Source organism: Falco punctatus (genome assembly GCF_963210335.1).
Source record: "Falco punctatus genome assembly, chromosome: 5".
Lineage (NCBI taxonomy): Eukaryota > Metazoa > Chordata > Aves > Falconiformes > Falconidae > Falco > Falco punctatus.
The window spans coordinates 68,456,645-68,476,814 of NC_137584.1; the positions used below are offsets into that span (position 1 = coordinate 68,456,645).

Here is a 20,170-nt window from a genome sequence, read left to right on the forward strand (position 1 = left end):
TTCCTTACTGGTTCTGCTTGTGTACATGTATGCATAAATGTTGGTTTAAATTCTTTTGCGGTCTCTGTCACTGCAGTGGAAGGAGAATACCAGCAGGGCAATCCAGTGAAAGCTGGTTAGACTGTTCCTTAGTCAGTGGAGAGATGCTGTTCCTTTCTGGCATGCTCTGGGAAGCTTAGACTATTTAGATAGGTTAGATTTTGAGATGGGGGGTGTGTGTGTGTGTGTTAGCATTGAATCCCAGTTATCTTGCATCCTTCAGTTAGCAAAAGTACTTTGCTTTTCTGTGTGGTTGGGCTGTGCGTGGTTTCCTGGCTATATAGTTTATTTCTTTATGTGCCTCTGTAAGGTGGATGGATAGCAGGACACTGTTTTGAGCAATGCAAGTTGTTTGTCAGGAATTCTGTGTTTGTTTTCTTCATGTAAACTGGGTTTTTTGTCTTTTATCTGAGGGTTTTACTATAAATACTGTTGTTTATTGAATGCTACGCAGTCTGTAACCTGTTTTTTCATTTCACTTGTTCTGTTTCACTGTAATACACAGCAGTTTGCAGGAGGCTGAAACCTTGTGTACTCCTGCATAGTGTCCAAAACGTGTCATGCTGTGAGGCTGAATGAAGGGAAATAAGAGTCATATTTTTTGTCTCCCCACTCCTGTACTATATTGTGACGTAAGTATCAACAAGCTGAATTTGGTCTCAAACACCGTTCCTAAAATGCTCAGCAACTGGTTTTGAAATGTGACAAGGGTGCAGAGTTTAATGTTCTCAACAGTTTCCTATGACAGATCTCCCTGTTACAGCTTCACAAATGGTGAAGTAGATTATTCCTTCCTCCCCTATGCCACTGTTAGTCATGTCTCATATCAAGTATCTTACAGTATTTCTTGTAATATTTGTACTAAATACTCCCACCATTGTGTCAGAATTGTCAGAATGAAATCCTTTTAAAATACTCCTGTAATAAAAACCAAGATGAAAATATGTAGAAGACGGGAATAGGGCTCTTGGTACTGGACTCTTGGTATAACAGCAACCTTATTACTGCTTGTTTTGAACAGGTTTTTTTCCCCCTGCTGAAACACTAAACAGTACTGCCTGCTGCGGCTGACCATGTGAAGTTAGCAGAATTTAGTTATTGCATTGAAAGACCGTTTTTAGGACACCTGTGCCCTATTAGCAACGGGGTGTGAAAAGCCTGTTGAGAACCTATAACTTAATATAGCTTATAGTTTAGAGTGATTAATTGGCTTATATCTGTTCTCTCCCACTGTGCCAGAACAAGGCAGGGTGATTGTTTTATCTCGGAAAGAACAGAACAGATGTCTTGTCAGATCATAGATCATGAGCGCTCATTAACTTTTATTATCTTTATGAAATGTTAGGTAGCAAAGCCTAGTTTTTGGTGCTTGAAAATATGTTGTGCATCTAATGTTGCAAAACCATTAAAGCTGTAAACTGTAAAATGTAGCTTAATGACTTCTACTGTATGTTTCATAGTCAGTAAGATTGAAAATGGAATGAGAGAGAGAAGGTGGTTGGCCTGAATTTTCTGGGGTCTTGGAGACTTCCACATGTATAGTAGAGAAAATATTAGGACCACCTCTGCTTTGGAAGGATGTGAACTCTTTATGTAGGAGTATAAACTCAAAATTGTAGTTTGGACTGCTCTTGAAGTCTCATGAGCTGATTCAGCTCTGCAAGTACAGCTCAGTAGTGCCTCAGAAAAGCCTTGCTCCTTCCCCTTCCGGACCTGAGCAGGAGTGGAAGCTCTCTTCATGGCATCCAACCTGGATGTATGATGCATAGAGCAAGGGAGGAGGAGAAGATTGCTCAGACTGCTTTTCTAAACCTTTTGAATAAATAAAAAACTTTATTTGTCCCTCATGAAATGCAGACAAGCAACACTTGGTAGGTGTTCTTCCAAGCCTTAACGTGTGGGTGATTTCCCAGTAATACTTCTGTTCCTGCACAAATCGGGTATAGAAATTGAACCAAGCAATTGTCGTTCCTTTTGTACCTGTAGCGGGTTGACGTTTCCCTCTGAAGGAAAGTAGTCTTAGCAGTTCTGCTCCCTAGACACAAAGAGGTCCATTGATGTTCAGGCAGTGCTAGTCTTTTGCTGGCACTGGCCTCTTCCTCCCAGTGCCCTCTGCCAGCCAGGTGTCCATGGCTGAAAAGCAGAATCCAGAGTTCCTTCAATGATCAAGGCTCATTTATTTTTTTTTTTTATTCAATCTAAAGAATGCAGCTGCTGAATGCTCCCAACAGGATTAACTGGTTTTGTAATAAAGCTATTTTAGTTTTTTGTGCGAGTTATTCCTGGTATTATTTAAATACGGTTACCAAGTTCTGGCGTCTTGGATCCCGGGTTTGGTTAAGTTTGGTTGTTTAGAGTAACCCTGAATTCCTCATGCTGTACCATTGCTGATTGTGTGTCAGCAAATCTTGACAAAAGACAAATGTCTCAATCGATACATTTTTCATGTTTTTTCTAGAATTAAAAAAAAAAGCCCATCATAATCAGAAGTCTCACTAAGAGCACCCAGTCACTGTTTTTAAAGACCTTGTCAATAACTGCTTATTATAAAATATTCTATTAAAATACATGTTTCAAGCAGTTATTAAAATACTAAAGGATACTGCAGAAGTACTCAAACATCTCACTTTCCAATACAACTTTTGTGTTGATAATTTCAAAGAGTCCAGGGAATTCACAAATGAGGTTTTTTTAGGCACCTTTATAAAGAAGGAAGATAGCTAGTGAATTAAAGAATGCCTTATCTTAATAGCTTGTTCCTGTTACAACATCACCACAGTCTCCAGAGCAGAGACAATCTTTACCTTAAATGGCTTATAGCCTGTAAAAATAACAGTGTTTTCCACAAGCCTTTTTTTTCCCCCTTCCCAAGCTGCTATTCTGCTTCTGTATCTTAGCTTTTGGGGAGTGGTTTTCATCTGGGGGAAAAGGCAGAAGAGGAGGAGTGTCTCCTGGTCTACTCATGGGAGAAGCAGAGGAGGAAGGTGAGATAAGTACTGTCATGCTGGTAGTTTAAGAAAGGGGTATTCCCTGAAATCAGGTGTCTGATGTCTGCCTAACGCTTGCAAGCCAGAGTGGAAAGCAGGACTTCAAGATTTGTTTTCTCTTTTTCTCTCTATATTGCATCTCTTTTTATTGATGTGAAACAGAAGTAGTTGGTTCATGATTGATGTCAGCCTCCAGTCTCTTGATTAATCAACAGAGATGTAAGGAGAAAAAGAATATAGGATAGCTTCTAGCAGAAATCTGGGATGGTGTCAGTATATCGTGCAGGAGCAGCTGTTTGCCTGGGAACCCTCACACCAGTTGATGCCTACAAACTCTTCTGATGCAAGGTGGTTTTCTAGGAGCCGCTCTTTCTACAAAAAGTCTTTCTGGAGAGGGTAGTTTAGGAAGCCAAATAGCTGCAGTACTCAATTGAACATAACTGCTTTATTGCCTGTCATTCTGGTATCCTCTGTTACAGGTAGTAAGTAACCAGTTCCCTTTGCAGAAGTTAGAAAACAAGGGTACTGCTATCTCTACGGGAAGTCTTCTTGCATGTTAGACAGAATGCTTGAAGAAAAGCAGCTGATTAATTAACAACCTGATAAATATGAACTGTGGGAAGAGGAAATGGATGACCTTGGCTTAATTCTTACCGGGCAGCCATAGTGATTTGTGTTGAACACCTTTTATCTGCACCACAAGCTGTTGGACTGTGATGCAGATGTTGAAGAGTGCAGAGCAAGAAGCTGTTTTCCCAAGATAGCTTTTCATAGTTGGAAGGCTGGTTTCTTTTTCTCTGTAGTTTCCATGCTATATTATATATAATATATGACAATAAATATTTTTAAAAAATATAAAACAGCAATATATATGAATTACAGAAACCCAAAGCATTTTAATTATATATATTTTAAATAAATGTAAAATAAATATATTTTTAGTAGTAGTGTAGTAAAATGCTATGTACTGGAGTGTCCTAGGCTGTGGAGAATTTGTTTTCCTCTATTGATTCTACTGACTGAGTGATTTTTGTATAGATTTGTATAGATTAAATAAAACAGGCTTTCCATTTTAGCCTTGTAGTTGAGGATTTTGCATGTATGTTTGTGTTTTCTTTACCTTCATTTTGAAATAGTGGATGGGTTTTCAATTAGACTGTTGAAATTATGGGAAAATCAGTAGTTTGTATATGCAGCTATTGTTACTAAGAATTTTTAGCATGTCTGTAGAAGAGTATTTTGTCAGTTAAAAAGTAAAATTGGCCAACTACTAAACTGATGCTAAGAACCAAAGCTTTAAATCAACTAGATTAAACTTCCTCAGGGGTTCTTGAGTTGTAAAAACAAGTGCTTCAGAACATCTGTTTATACCCACACTTACTATAGATAATCATACAGCTGATAGACTAGAGACTGTGATACGTGTTTTATAGACACACTTGTCAATTCAGTAATTTTTTTTACTCTCTAAGGATAATAACAGAGTTAATATATTGCTTTGGGACTACTGCGTGTATCTTAGAGGCAGTAGGAATCAAACCAGATAAGGAAACCTAGTATAAGGTTACTGGCTTACTCTTATACATAGTTTCATTTGAAAATAATAGCTCTGTGCAGTCAGGTAGACTGAAACATTTCTAGTTATGTGTATAAAGCAGTATTTCTAGTTGCAGTTATAAAAATCTGCGTGTAATCTGAACGAATAGGATCAATTAATAAAACTTGAATTAAAATAAAATGGGTTTTTGATGCACCTTTAATTTGATTTTAAAAATGTCGTTATTGCATGCCATTCTATACATGGCATATAATTTAGTTGGAACACATTATTTTTAAAATGCTCACTTAGTATATTTGAAATGTTACAGATCAGCTCAAAACATCAATGAGAGGGGCTGCAATGGTCCATTAAAATATTTCCTCTGAAATCAGTGTCTTCCATCCATTATGGTCTCCTCATGTCATTGACTACTGTATATTGCTAGATTTTCTCTTAGAACAGAGCCCTTCCGATTTCCCACCCAGATTTTGCTGGACCGTTTTCTCTGAACGTAACATGTACCCATTTAGCAAATAATATCCTTAAAAGTGTGTTAATTTTTTTCCATGAGAAATTAAAAAAAACCTCTAAACTGATTAATGCCAAAAGGTGTAGAAATCCAGCAGGAGTGCAGACACTGTGAAGGCATGCATCCCCGAGCCTGCTGTTTGCAGCTGTATATACTTGCTGTGTTAAGTGCTTGTGACATTCAGTGCCAAGAGTTCGACTATTGAGTTTCATATAGTGCCGAGTGATTCATTGGGATTATTAGGACTCTCCTGGGATAGCTTCACTGTACTGATTGCCTCTGACACATCAGTTTGCTTAGATTAAAAAGCAATTGTTGCTGTCTAGTCAAATTTATAACCTCTGGTAAAAGGAAACTGAACCCTAGTACTGTCCAGTATATAAAACCATCTTGGTCTACAAATTACATGGATTGGAAAGAAACCCGAATACTTGGAGTGATACTAGTTCACATGCACATGGGCAAAGATTTTGCAGGTACCTAATACACAGCTTGTTTGTGCTATTAAGTTTATTCTGACCTATTTAGGTGAGTCTATAAGCATTATTTCAGATTAATTCTTCTAATTGCTGTCTTTGTGGAAATAAAGTGATGCAGCTAGTGACTGGTATTGTGGACACCTGTGGATGTTATGGCTGTATGGCTTTTAGGTGTATGTCACCTAAAGGATGGGGTTGTACTGTAGGGAATCTGAATTCCATAATAGATTGGGGCTGGTGAGGTGGCCCGGGGACAACTGCTGCGCTTTACCTCTGATCTGCAGCACATACTAGTGATGCTCTAGGTGTAAGACGTAAGCAAGAGAAAAGAGAAAAGAAATGGTAGAAGCACACTTCTGAAAGTGAAGAGTTATCCTCAGGGAAGAGGTGAGTTGCGTCCTGAGTGTAAATGTGGAGTAACAGGTGTGTTTTTGATGCCATTCAGCTGGCGGGTAGGAGAAGTGCTCAGGCCTCCTGGAGATGTGATCCCTTCTCCTCCCCACTGGCTCTGGAGGCTGCGGTCTGCTGCTGCAGAAGCCGGGAAGCCTGGCTGGGCTCAGCAGGTCTAAAGGAGGGTTAGCTGAGATGGTAAATTTCCTCTCACATTTGATGCTAGCTCAGAATGAGTCTTCTGCTGACTCATAATTTTAGTATTTCCCCTTGCCCCATGCTTTAAGGTAGATTTTCTGGGCAGTATTTGCTGAAGCAAATTAAGCTTCTGCTGAAAGGGCACCACTTTAGATTGCTAATGCTCCCCACTAAGCACAGTAGCATGCATAACTGCTAAAATGCGTCTCTAATTTAAGAAAACTCCAAATGTAAATCCCCTGGGCAGGACACGTGGGTTAATTGTCATATCTGTGCTTTTGGTCCTTAGCTTGTTGACATAATTTTGAAATGCACCTTATTTATGTTGCCTGTTTGTCTTGGAAATGGCTTCTGTGTGTCTTTTTTTTTTTTGAAAAAAGTTCTGAATGTTAGTATTCCCTTTCTTGCTAGCAAAGAGCCGTTATGCTGACTTTACTTGGAAGTACTTCACACACAAAGGTTGACATTCCAGTTGGATTAAATTGAAGTAGTGTTGCTTTATTTAGGTTTGGGGTTCTTGTGGAAGTGTTTTTATAATCTCCATCTCCAGTCTTGACTGGATTGTTGCGGAGTGGCTGGAAGACAACGGACATATTACGAGCAATCCAGACCAAGTAACTTTGCTATAGTAGCAGGCCGAGTAGGCCGCAGCTCTAACAAGCTGCAGGTGTTGTGAAGGACATATGCAAGGCCAAGGGAGACAAAGAAACTGTGTATTCACAGAGAGATAAGAGAGTTGGACAGAAAGATGAGAAAAACCAGGATGCCTGCACAAGGGGGGAGCAGCGTGTGGGCACCACACCGGGGCCAGTCGTAAGGGAGGTGGAAGCGTGTGAACGAGTAGTTTTAACCTCTCACTTTTTACATAACAAAGCCTGCATAGCATCTGTATTTTTAGCTGGGGGTATAAATTGGTGTGGGTCTATTAATAGCACCTGTAGAGTATAAATTACTGTGTATCCCTTAATAAAGTGGCCCTAACTTGACAGCATTGGTTGTATAAGTTGTGTCCGAGCCTTCTGCGTCAACAGATTGTGGCAATTTAAGAACTGTCTTAGACCAGACAAACATGCTTCCAGTCTTTTCTGTTCATTACAGTTTCGTTCTGTGTATTTGGGGATGATTTCCTGTGTCTTCACTAATAGCATTACCAGAGAAATGAACAAAAATAATTGAAATGTATGAGTAACTGATAGCCTTTAATGTAAAGCCCTGCATTCTCCAAGTTGTATTAATACTTGGATTAAAACTGTTCAGGAGACCAGCTGTGTGTTAATTACAGCTCATAACTATGTGTACTTTACTTGTGCATATGTGGAAAAGCCTGGAGAAAATCTTTTCCTTACTGTCTTTCACAGAAAACGTTCACCTTTGGCCGTGACTTGCACTGCTGGACTGTAGGTTTTGTTTCTGCTTCTGCATCTGTCTGTCTCCAGTACCAAGATTTTCTGTTACTCAGTCTTGACTGGTTTGATGTGAGTTCACCAGGGGCTTTTGCTCTGTCGTGGGTCTTTGTGCTTAACAGCCAGGAAAGTTCAATGGACAGACAGATTACACAGAGACTGCTGAGGCTCATGTTTGATGCCTGCCTCTGCCACTGACCTCCTTTTTAACCTTAGTAAATCACTTAATGTCTCTTTATGTTGGCCCATGATATTACAGTTAGGCTGTAAACTTCTGAGGGAGAGAAGCACCCTTTGTGTAGCTGTGTGGTGCCTCACAGAACAGATGAGTTTGCTAGGAACATCTGGAAGGATCTGGATGTCGTGTCTGTATTTTTGTCCAGGGTTTAATTCTGGTGACCCTTCCCTGGAGACAGCGCCTACGTGAGACCTTGACAGTTCACTTGCTCTTCTGTCTCACCATCCTGCTGAGCTCTTCTGTCAGCTGGAGCAAACCAGAGTGGGTGGCTGTCATAAACATGCAGTTAGGAGACCTCTGTCTTGGAAATGCTTTTCAGTGCTTACTTGTCACAAATTCTGAAAATGGTAATGAAGTTGTGCAGAAGGACTCAGGATCAGCCAAACACTCTCCAAGGCTTGTGTCTGCTTCAGTGTTTTGTCCCCCCATCACCTTGACTATATGCTTGCTGAAATGTGGGGCAATAGCAATCATGTTCAGGAACTCGTGAATTGGTTGGGATGCCCCCTAAGAGTGTGACTCAAGTGCTTTAACTTGCTCTAGAGGCATCATCATCATCATCTTCTCAAAAGCCTTCATTGCTTTGTGGCTGGAGGCTTTTACGTCCAGAAACTTTATGGCCTGAATGGAGAAGTGCATTTAATAAAGACGGAAAACTTCCATGGTTTAATGTTGATTCCTTAACTTTCAGATAAATAAGTTTCTACTTGTTGCTTTCCAACTTCTGACAAAGTTGGGAAGTTGCTTTTAAGCGGTAGGGGTTATCTTACGGGGAACTTTACTTTTTCTTCCCAGCAGAAATTAAATTAAATTTCAGAGGCCTTAATGACAGTGTTATGCTCCTCTTGTTTAGGTCTTTTTCTGTATCCATTCAACATCATCTGACAACTTCTATACCAAGACTAACTACCTGAAGTTGAACCCACAGTCCATCTTGTGTTGATGCTACCTTATTTTCTATACATACAAGCTCTCACTAGTACAATCTATACTAAGAAAGTCTGTATTTTTTCTTTATGTTGAGAATTTGACACTAAATCTACTACATGCCTTCAATATATATTGACTACAAATAATGTTTTTTTGTTTAATAAAATAATGTCCAATGTTTGTATTTTAGCATGTTTTGTCTAACTCAAACTCCTGAGCTATTTTTATCCGGTGTTATCGGCATCATGCTTTAAAACCTACTGTTAGTGTCATTGGTGTAGGTACCTGCCTCCTTCTGTACAAATTTTCCTGGAAGGGATAAGCGAGTTGGGTGGTGGTGTTTTCTGCAAAGTGGAAAGCAGTTTCTGGACAGTGTAAAGGTAATTAAGTGGTGTTCTGTTTTGCTCTGTCTTTGCAGAGCAAAGATGATCAGTTTAAGATGAACAGTTGCATATATGAAAAAACTTTAAATCTGTATTTGAAGCAGGCAGCACTTGAAAGAAAGAAAAAGAGTGTTTCAGAGCCAGGGTGGGGAGTTTCTTAGTTTTGCAAGAAATGTGCCAGAGTCCTCATCCACGGTGCTATTCTGTGGCACTACAGAGACACTGTGGGGTTTTTGTGTGTGGTGTTCTTTTTTTCTTTTTCTAAATGTACCTTATTTTTCTGTGACTGTGGAATATCAGATCTTTAAATTTCATGCCATCCTCCCCTTCAGACAAAACAAACTTAACATCATCAGGAGGGCTTCTGAGCATGTCTTGATGAAGGTAAGGTTAGAAAGCAGTAAACTAGCAAAGAATCTTCAGGGTCTGAAGGTCTCTAATTTTGAAGATGATATATAACCAGGTGGTGATATATACCAAACACCAACTCCTAACAGCCCCCCAAAAAGGAGTGCCAAGTATAAATCAAAAATATTTCCATTGCTTTTGCTGCCTTAGGATAACTATCTACTCTGATCCTGGACCATAAAGCTGTGCTAGTTCAGTATGTCTGAACCTGCTTAAGTAAGATAACTTAACTATTTGAGATTTCTGTCACATTTGTATTTCCCTGGGTGTAACACATAGATCAGCATCACCAGAAGCGAGAAATCACAGATGAAAATTCTTTCATAATGAAAGGTAGGAGCCATGGTTGTAGGTGGCATAACCTCTCTATCTCTGTACAGTCTCGGAGTACCAGATCTCAAAGCGTACAGGGCTACTTGCAGAACACCCACTTTCGCTGACACTTGTGTTTCCTTTTTAACTTAAATAAAATTAACTTAAAAATGAGATACTGGTTGCACCCAGCATTACAAGTGAGATCACCCTGCCAGCCATTCCATTAAATATTATAAGACATTGTTACTTCAGGGCTTTAAGCTGGTTTTTTGGCTTATAAAGTTACATCAGAAGGTAAACATCTGGTTTTGTTTTGCTGTGTGCTTCATGCAAAGAATGCATGCAAAGAATGAATCAGTATCATCAAGCAACAGGAATGCATTTAAGTGTAATTATCTTGACTTATTTGCTGCCAGTGGTGGAATGTTCTGATTTCTATCTTTGCAGGATTCCAGGCCTTAAATCTGTCAAAGGCCAAACTAAAGGCGGAGTTACCCAATGCCTTCTCTGCTTTGGTCCTCACTGCCAAGGCTGGCCCTCTGGTTTCCCAGACCCTGGAGGCAAGAGAGGAAGTCTGGAGAAAGGAAGACACTCCCTTGGTCAAGGAGGATCATGTTAGAGATCACTTAAGCAAACTTGACACCCACAAATCCATGGGCCCTGATGGGATGCACCCCTGAATGCTGAGGGGTGTTATTGCTGGCAGATGTTGTTGCCAAACCACTCTCCATCATCTTTGAAAGTCATGGAGAACTGGAGAGATGCCTGAGTACTGGAGGGTAGCCAATGTCACACCAGTCTTCAAAAAGGGCAAGAAGAAGGACCTAGGAAACTACAGGCCAGTTGTCTCACCTCCATCTCTGGAAAGGTGATGGAACAGCTCATCCTGAAGGTCATCTCTAAGGATGTAGAGGAAAAGAAGGTCATCAGGAACAGTCAACATGGATTCAGCATGGGAAAGTCATGCCTGACCAACCTAATAGCCTTCTGTGATGGAATGACTGGCTGGGTACATGAGGAGAGAGTGGTGGCTGCTGTCCACTTTGACTTCGGTAAGGCTTTTGACACTGTCTCACGTAATATCCTCATATGCAAGTTTAGGAAGCGTGGGTTAGACGGGTGGACAGTGACATGGGTTGAGAACTGGCTGAATGGCAGAGCTCAGAGGGTTCCGATCAGCAGCACAGCCTGGCTGGAGGCCTGTAGCCAGCGGTGTGCCCCAGGGTCAGTACTGGGTCCAGTCCTGCTCAACTGACTCAGCAGTGACCTGGATGAAGGGACAGAGTGTGCCCTCAGCAAGTTCACTGATGATACAAAATGAGGAGGAGTGGCTGATACCCCAGAAGGCCATTCAGCCAGACCTGGACAGGCTGGAGAGCTGGGCGGAGAGGAACCCAATGAAGTTCAGCCAAGGCAAGTGTAGGGTCCTGCACCTGGGGGAGGAATAACCCCACGCACCAGTACAGGCTGGGGCTGACCTGCTGGAAGGCAGCTCTGTGGGGAAGGACCTGGGAGTTCTGGTGGACAGCAAGCTGCCCATGAGCCAGCAGTGTGCCCTGGTGGCCAAGAAGGCCAATGGAATCACCCTGGGGTGCATCAGGAGGAGCACGGCCAGCAGGTCGAGGAAGGTGATCTTCCCCCTCTGCTTTGCCCTGGTGAGGCTGCATTTGGAGTGCTGTGTCCAGTTCTGGGCTCCCCAGTTCAAGAGAAACAGGGAACCACTGGAGATGGTCCAGCAGAGATGATGAGGGGACAGGAACATCTCCCTGATGAGGAAAGGCTGCAAGAGCTGGGGCGGTTTAGCCTGGAGCAGAGAAGACTGAGAGGAGATCTTATCAATGTCTACAAATATCTGAAGGGTGAGTGCCAAGAGGACAGGGCCAGGCTCTTTTCAGTGGTGCCCAGTGACAGGACAAGGGGCCACCTGCACAAACTGCAGCACAGGAGGTTCCATCTGAATACGAGGAAGAAATCCTTTACTTTGAGGGTGACACAGCACAGGAACTGGCTGCCCAGAGAGGCTGTGGAGTCTCCTGCTCTGGAGACATTCAAAACCCACCTGGACATGATCCTGTGCAACCTGCTCTGGGAGAACCTGCTTTAGCAGGGGGTTGGACCAGATGCTCTCCAGAGGTCCCTTCCAGCCCTGACCATTCTGTGATTCTGTGTAAATGTCAGCTATCCTGTCCACCAGGCTCATGTAACTTGCTGCATAAAGGGAGGTTGTTATTCAGAAAACTTTGCTCATCTTCTAGAGGTGCTTGGCTTTTAACTTGGGAAAAGACATCATTTTTACCAACAGCTTGTTTAGGAAAATGTTCTCTTGCTTGTAAATTGGTATAAGAAGTCGCTGGAATGGGAGGATCATACAATATTCCTCTAATGAACAGTATTATGTAATAATTGGTCCAATTTCTCTTTCCTCTAATGAATTTAGTGTTTGTATGCTAGCCCTTTTTTAATAGACTGCTGCCTGTGGGTGGTGTGGGTTTGACCTTTGAATAGCTCGCTTTGTCTTTTCTTTCCATTTTTGGTTACTGGCCTTTCTTTTTATTGCTGAACTGCTATATTTATGTTCTGAGCAGAGACTTATCTAAATCTTGACTGAATTCAGGTAATACAAATGAAGACACTTATCTTAAAGGAGCCTTTTACTCTCTTTTGATTCTCTTTCTCCACGTAGAAGAGCACCTTGACATATGAGAGGTCAACTCATACGCCCTACAGTACACATTTTTACATGTACTCTTGAAGAGTTCTTAAAATCCTGAATTTTAGGGGTGCATATGTTTCTGCTTACATTGTCCTAAGACCATATTTCTTCTTTATTGCTGGATCTTTGTTATGGTAGGAAAAAAGACCTTGATCAGCAGTCTCCAGGGAAAACATCAGTGTGTTGGGAAGAGATTTCTTCTGCTGCTTGTCAGAGGAGTACCTAGGGCAAACTGGGGAAGAAGTTTCTGCAGAGCTGTGGTGTGTGCAGGCTGCTGGATGTGGCAGCATGCACCATCTATTTGCTTTGGAGCTGAGGCTACAAATGGCTCCCAAATGTGTGCAGTAAAACAGCTTTACTTGAAAGAGGATAAAACTAAGTAGCCCAATGGGCAAACAAAGGAACTATAAAAACTGTTGAGGCCCCTTTGGGTGCATCGATAGGAACAGGCTCCTTTCATTACTAATCATTTGCAGAAACTGTAGGACAGCTGCTGCAATGCTAACCTGAGGCTTGCTAGCTCTTGGATGTGTTCCTCCCTTCTCCCCAGCCCCAGTGGCTGCAGCCACCCTTCTCTCTTTCTCTGCTGCTTGTTGCTTTTTCTTGTCTTTTTCTTTCTCTCCCCCTTCTCTCCTGTCCCTGTTTTTCTACTGAATGGGAGAGTGATCCTTCCCATTGTCACGAAGAAAACAGGCCAAAAATCAAGAGCTCTGTTTTTTGGAGTGGAAATACTTCAGTTATGTTTTTGCTCTGTATCAAATCGTAATTAATTCCTGTCACCAAAAGTAGCCAGTAGTCTGAGAGATGTTTCACCATAGCCTCCTCAGCTTGCTGCTACTAGTTGTTTTGGGTGTGTATGAGACTTCTCTACTTGCCAATAAATCATGGATGTGCCCATATTAGTCTTGAGAAATGTTTATAATAAATTTTCCTTATGGACAAAACGTTCACAACTATTTCACATTTTCATGATCAGCTCTAATTATGAGGATAGATATATTAAAGTTTGGGATATATTAGAAAATGCAACGAGGAAGGTGATGGTGATGCCAGAGGGGGCTCTCTGGGACCATTGTCATGGAAGTGAAAACAAGAATGTTTAAGGCAAAGCAGTTCTGAACAGTTAATGGTGAGCTAAAAATGAAAGTTGAGGCAACAGTCACTTATAATGCTTCTTGCTCCATTGCTGTGCTCTTGGTTGCATTCAGCCGTTACACCGTGTTTCTCAGCGCCACCCCTCCCACCCCAGTGCCTCTCCCAAAGTGAAGGTTTCGTGGCAAAGATCCTGACTTTCACTTTGTGAGAAAAGTCTGATTACAATAGAGAGGGAATACATCTATAGCAAACACAGGGTTAGGGTTTTTTAAATGTAAATTGCATCTGAATGAAATTGAATCTTACTTATTCAAAGCCTGATGAATTAAGATGATTCCTTACTTTTGTAACACCTGGATTTGGGTTTGGCTGCAAAGCTGATGTGGATTGAGTGGTGACGCCCAGGCATGTGGCTTTGAATGCTCTGCTTAATGCAAATCCAAATATATTGATCTATGAATCTTCTGTACTTACTGCTGTGTGACCATGCAGGTGACATCTCTGATCTAAGTCCCTGACCAATGCAGGTTATTGCACTTAGTGAGATGGTAATGGTCAGCAATAGATAAGATCTAAAGAAGTTGGTGGGACAAGTCTGCCTAAACATTACTGAGACTGTGATATTATTGTTCTTGAAAAGCAAAAGCCATAAAATTTGCCAGTGCTGCAGTAGATTCTACTACTTCCTATCCCTATCCACCCTGCAGCTCTATTGCTGGCCATAAAATTAAGTTGTTTTTTCACCTGTGGTTATTAATTTTAATTTTAGCATAGTAAATTTAATGCCGAGACATTTACTCACTGTAAATTTGTCTCCCATGAAACAAAGGGGTACTAACTTTGTAGACGTGTGTAAAGAGTATCTGTTTCCATTAAAAATAGTAGTGGCTGCAGGTTAGGACATCTTGTAGAGTAAGTACATACACTAAGAATCAATAAGTGTTTATTAGTGCCTGGAGATTGTTTGACTATAAAGGTGTGTTTTTTTTTTTTAAATCCAATTGTTATAAAAAGGTAAATAAAAAAGTTAGCCATCTGTTGCCTCACTTTCATTTAAAATATTGTTTTTAATTTCCTCTTTCTAGGTAACCAATTTTTGTTGTTTTGCTCCAGTATTGGGGTTTGGAAGGAAGGGGCTTTAAATTGTAGCTTTTTTTTTTTTTTAATGTATTATCGGTGTCATAAGTTTTACAGTTCCTAGTAGATGTTTGGCAAAAATTTCTTGCCATGGTGAAAGAGAACAAAATTCAATTCAGAAATATAATTTCCTTCACGAAGACACTTGATAACATGGGAGAGATTAATGAAGCCTTATGACAGAAACTTGATTTAAAGCAGGAGATTAATGCTGCTTTATCAGCCCATATGAGTGAATTAGCTCAAAAAATGTTTGAAGTTGCTGAGTTGTCTGTTAGAAAAAGATCTCTGGACATTTATTTGATCATTGCTGAGTACTTGCTATAGGCTTGTCTATCTGACAACACAGGAACAAACTTCACACCAGTCTTGTTTATTTTACAGTAGCGTGTTTCTTACTATTCCTTGTTATTCTGCGGGAAGCTGGGATGCTTTGGAGGTCAGCTGATGGCTCAGGGGGATTATTCCTAGTAAACCAAGCTAAAATAAACAAAAAGAATGACACGCATTCCAGTTTCATTGATATTGAGGACAAAAAAAATGTTTAAGCAGTGTTTTTAATTGGAAAGGTTCTGTCCCAATGCCTGTTATGAATCATATTTTTTATCAGCAAAACAAGTCTCTCATTTCCTTTCCTAAATATAGAAGTGTTTGTCTTTGGAGAACATTAAAGCAGTTCAGAAGCTGGGCCTGACAGGTTGATAGATCTACAGATGTGCACAACTAACAGAGGAAACTGGGAGCTTATGTGCTAGGGCCACAGCTGGCCACTGGTCCAGGCTGGCATTCCAGCTCTGCTCCTGATATAAATTACATCAGTATAAAAAAAAATAATAAAAATAAATAATCTGTGGCGAACAGTCCATTTATGTCATTTGGCAGTTGTGTTTTATGTCTGAAGATACAGCCACCAAATTAACTGGTAGTTCTTAGGATCCTGTGTGCTTTATTCAGTGTAAAGGAGAAATTGCACCATGTGCATTCATAAATATCATGTATGTGTCTGTGTATGCACAAGATATGCGTACATACACAAAAATTCCTTTTCCTCCAGTGGCTTTCAATTCTCTTGGGGGAAAATGTCTGAAGCAACTGTACTTGTAAGTTCAGCTAGTTCAGAATGAAGTCTGCATAATTTTGGAACTTTTATTTTTTTATTTCTCCTAGAACTGTAGCATCCAGCGTTATATTTCTAAATCTTTCTTTTAAACATTTTTGCTATGCTGCCTATGCAGATGAGTCTGCAGAGCTGACCTTCTAGCTTACAAATTCGATGATTGTGAAAAAGATATGTTGTTACACTAAGCTTAGATTTGTGTCCTACGATACAGTAATAGGTAAAGGTACATTCTCAAATGCTGCACTGCAGAGGTATGCACAAATAATAGCATTTTGTATGCACTGTGTATACAATGACAAGTGCTTCAAGAGTGCCTCCACTGGGTATCTCAAAGAGCATCCTGTTTCTCTGGTACAGATGGGAATTAATGGTGAAGAGCCTGATAAGGCCTGATAAGTAGATTTTTGCTGATGAGAATAGTTGAATTTCATAAAGCAGAAAAAGTGTGTCTGCAACGTGCCGACAGAAGACTAGCATGGAACTGCAGACAATGTAAAGACCACTTGTGAGAGTTGAACAGGACATGGGAGTTGTCTCAGGGAAGAGGGAAGGCGAAAGACCTCTCTTCTTCCCGACCTCTCTGGCTGGGGTGGCTGGACTCTGCTCCATGCCTGTAGCCTGGGCATGAGGTTCTGCTCATAGCAGTGGGGTACCAGACCACTATCAAAATCTGCAGCTTGGGTGGCAGGACACCAAGCTGTTTAAAAGGGACTGGTTCAGGTAGCAAAAGAAGAAAACTAAAAAAAGATTGCCAGATGTGTGCAAATAATTAGAGACCTGAACAAAAAAGGACAGTTACCTGCAAAAATGTTGTCCTTGTTTGTTCTTGCTTTAGGATTTCTCCAAACATTCTGATACACTTTAACATAGGCTTGAACTACCTTCCTAAGTTCATTCAAGAAGGCCCCAGTCTCTGAAGAATTCAAGAAGCAGGTGACAGCTATGTCAGTCTTGACAAGATTGCCACATCTGCTCTGCTTGATGAGCTCATACCCAGCTGGGCTTACCCCCATGTAAAGGGCAAACAGAAAAAGCCCTGTTGCTCTGGGAAAGCTACAGTGGAGGCATTACCTTGTGAACTGCCGAGATTTCCTTTGTGCTGGGTTCCTAGGGGCTGTCCTTCCCCTGTGTGCCGTCAAGGAGACCATCCACCATCTGGTCCAAAGTGTTTGTAAAGTTCATCCTTGCGATAAATGTCATTCTACAGAACATAAACAAGCTTTTGCCCTACTGCATTATCGGTGTATTTACATCAGTATACCTAGAACTTTGACTGAATTTTTTAATGCAAGTAAAAGGAAAATGAATCTTTTCCATCAGAAAGCACCTTAGCAGTGACTCTGACTGTGGTGCTGTTTGGGACACCTCTGACTTGCTATGGTGCTTGCTGGGTATTTTGCTTGCTGTGTCAGCAGAACCAAGAAACTACATGCTTTATGCTGATTTCAGTCTGAACATTCAGGTCTATGAGTATGTTCCTATCTGACCTTTTGTATAAGAGGCCATAGATCTGTTTATTTTCAGCAGCTAATTGTTTTTGATCTATTAAAATACATTTTCCAGAAAGACTGCCAGCAAAGAGAATTGAAGAGCTGGAGAGTCCATATTTTTCTCTACAAATATGTTTTAGTAGTCAACTGCCACGCTATTTTAAAAACTTATAACTTATGTATTACTTAAATTTACCTGGCTTCAACTGCCATTAGAACTTGACTTTTTCTGTTTCAGTTAATTAAATATTCCTTCTGCAAGGTGTGCTTTCCATGTCCATGATGCTTGGACATCATGGCCAAAATCTTTCTTGCCTCTAATTAATTCTCAAGACTTATCATTTGAACCCTGTTCTCAGTATTGGGGAGTAACAATATCCTAGAATACATCCTTTCTATCTGCCCTCTAACAGTCCCTTCAGACCCTATTTCACCCTCTCCAGTTTATCTGCTTTTTTGCGTGTTTTATTTTCAGACTATGAACATGGAAGTTATAGCTAGTGTTTGACTATTGACCTCATGAAATCCTTATATTGGCAAAAAGGAAAGCTTTTAACTTACTATTCCAGTTTTTAGATATCCAAGAACTGTGATAGCATTGATATGTGTATAGATAAACAGAACTTCTGATGAGAAGTATTAAAGAAGGAGAGCTTGTTTGCTTATTTTCTATAAAGGCAGACTATCAATCAATCAATCGTTTGTGCAGGTACCTATGCAGCATGGGAAGCAAACAGAAGGAACTTGAAGTCTATGTGCAGTTGCAGACTAATATCACTGGGGTTATAGAAATGTGCTAGGGTAGTTTGCATGACTGGAGTGGACATGGCTTTAATGAAGGGCAGCAAGAAGTGCTTCTACAAATACGTCAGCTACGCAAGGAAGACCAGGGAAACTGTAAAGCCATGGCTCAGCAGGGCATGGGACCTAAGGACAAAGGACATGAAAAAGGCTGAGATACTCAGTACCTTTTATTTTGCTTCAGTTTTACTGCTAAGGTTTGTCCTGAGCCTCCCAGGTCTCTGTGTCTGGTGGTACAGACTGTGAGAGTGATGCTTGACTTAAAGGAAAGCTGGACTGAGTTAGGGACCAATTAAGTCAACAGGTAAAACACATGACTGTGGAACCACATGGGCCGCATGCAAGGATGCTGGGTGTTGGCTGGTGCAATTGCAAGATGCCTCTCTATCATCTTGGAAAGGTCATGGCAGTCAGGGGAAAGAAAAAAGGTAAATGTTATGGCCGTTTTAATGAAGGGCAAGAAGGAGGATCCAGGGATCCATTGGCCTACCAGCCTAACCTCAGTCCCCAGGAAGATTATGGAGCTTTTCTTCCTGGAAGCCATGTTCAAGGACAGGAAGATGACTGGAAACAGCCAGCCTGGAGGTACCATGGGCAGATTGTGCCTGACCAGTCTGACTGACTTCTATGGTGAGCAGACGAACGGAGTGCAATAGGTGATGTTTACACTTTAATGCTGATCTCCAAGGTGCATAGGGAAAGAATGAGAGGCAACAGACAAGATGCAACAAGGGAATTTTCAAGCAGGTGTTAGCATTTTTTTTCTACTACAAGAGTGGTCAAACACTGTAGTAGGCTACCCAGAGAGGTTTCAGTGTCTCTGTTCTTGGAGACATTCAGAGTTAGACTTGATATGGGCATGAGCAACCTGATCTGGCAGACCTACTTTGAAGTGAGGTCAGATGACTTGACCTTTTCAGGTCCTTTCCATACCTGGGATTTGAGAAAAACAAATTTAAGTCTCTGGTTTGTCTAACTGATAGTAACATCTCAAATGTGGATCTCCCACTTTTCAAGTGACTGTCCTAATTGATGGGTGGAAATGGTGATATTTTCTTAACAAGAAACACTGGAAAGACATTGCTTTGTTTTCATACTAGCAAACTTTGCAGGAGGTGGAAATGACTGTTCTTGGGGATTATCTTTTCCTATGCCCTGCTCCACCTAAAACCAACTTACTACTGAGCAGATAAACCAGATAAAACCAGATAAAATAATTATATGATTTATTCTTTGATGACATATTTTTGTACAATAGTGGAAGCCAATATATTTTAGGGGAGACTTTCTTTTACAACCTTTTATTTCACACATCTTTGACACTCAGAAGGAAAAAAAATTCACACACAACAAACAACAAACAAATAGGACCTGCTTTGTGATTAAGGAGTCTGTGATTTTACTATTTATGTCATAAACTGCATGAAAATACTTCTGATAGAAAGAAACAATCTTCAAGGTTAAACGTCATAAGAAGGCATAATTTTGTTTAAGCTATTCTGCTTTCCTTTGCTTCAGAGAATATATTTTCAGTAAGAGGTCCAAGTCTGCTGGTTCCTGCAGTTGTGCCGATGTGTCCCTATGGCTATCCAACAGAAAAAAATCTGCTTTTCTCCTGAAAGCATATTTCAGTTGGAGGAACAAGATGTGGTAATAGTTGCCACCCTCTTCCTCCCATGTTTCTTTTACCCCAAGACAAGCTGTTCTTCTGGCAAGAGCTGTCCTTCCTACCGCAAAGGACTAAGAGAGGATCCTTGAGCAGGAGTGAGTGGGCTGCAGCTGTCAGTGTCAGGCAGGCAGCTGCTGTGCCTCCAGGTCTGGCAGCGGGCAAAACCATCACTTTGTTGCTCCTCCTGCTGAAATACACTTTTTTTCCTTAAAGTTCAGAGAGATGTGGTAAGGTCCAGGTAGTTGAAATTTTGCTTGCTGAGTATTTTGCAGACGATTCTTGGTGTGTATCTGCTGCCTCTCACTC

The 20,170-nt window shown here is 40.9% G+C and overlaps 1 long non-coding RNA gene across 1 annotated transcript in view; it reads left to right on the forward strand.

Moving 5' to 3' along the window:
- Window positions 1-8,274: 8,274 nt before the first annotated feature.
- Window positions 8,275-20,170, forward strand: part of LOC308064809 — a 104,887-nt gene continuing 92,991 nt past the window's right edge. Inside the window, exon 1 of the long non-coding RNA XR_013928531.1 lies at window positions 8,275-10,891. This is a non-coding gene — a long non-coding RNA (uncharacterized lncRNA). The remainder of the gene's footprint in view (window positions 10,892-20,170) is intronic.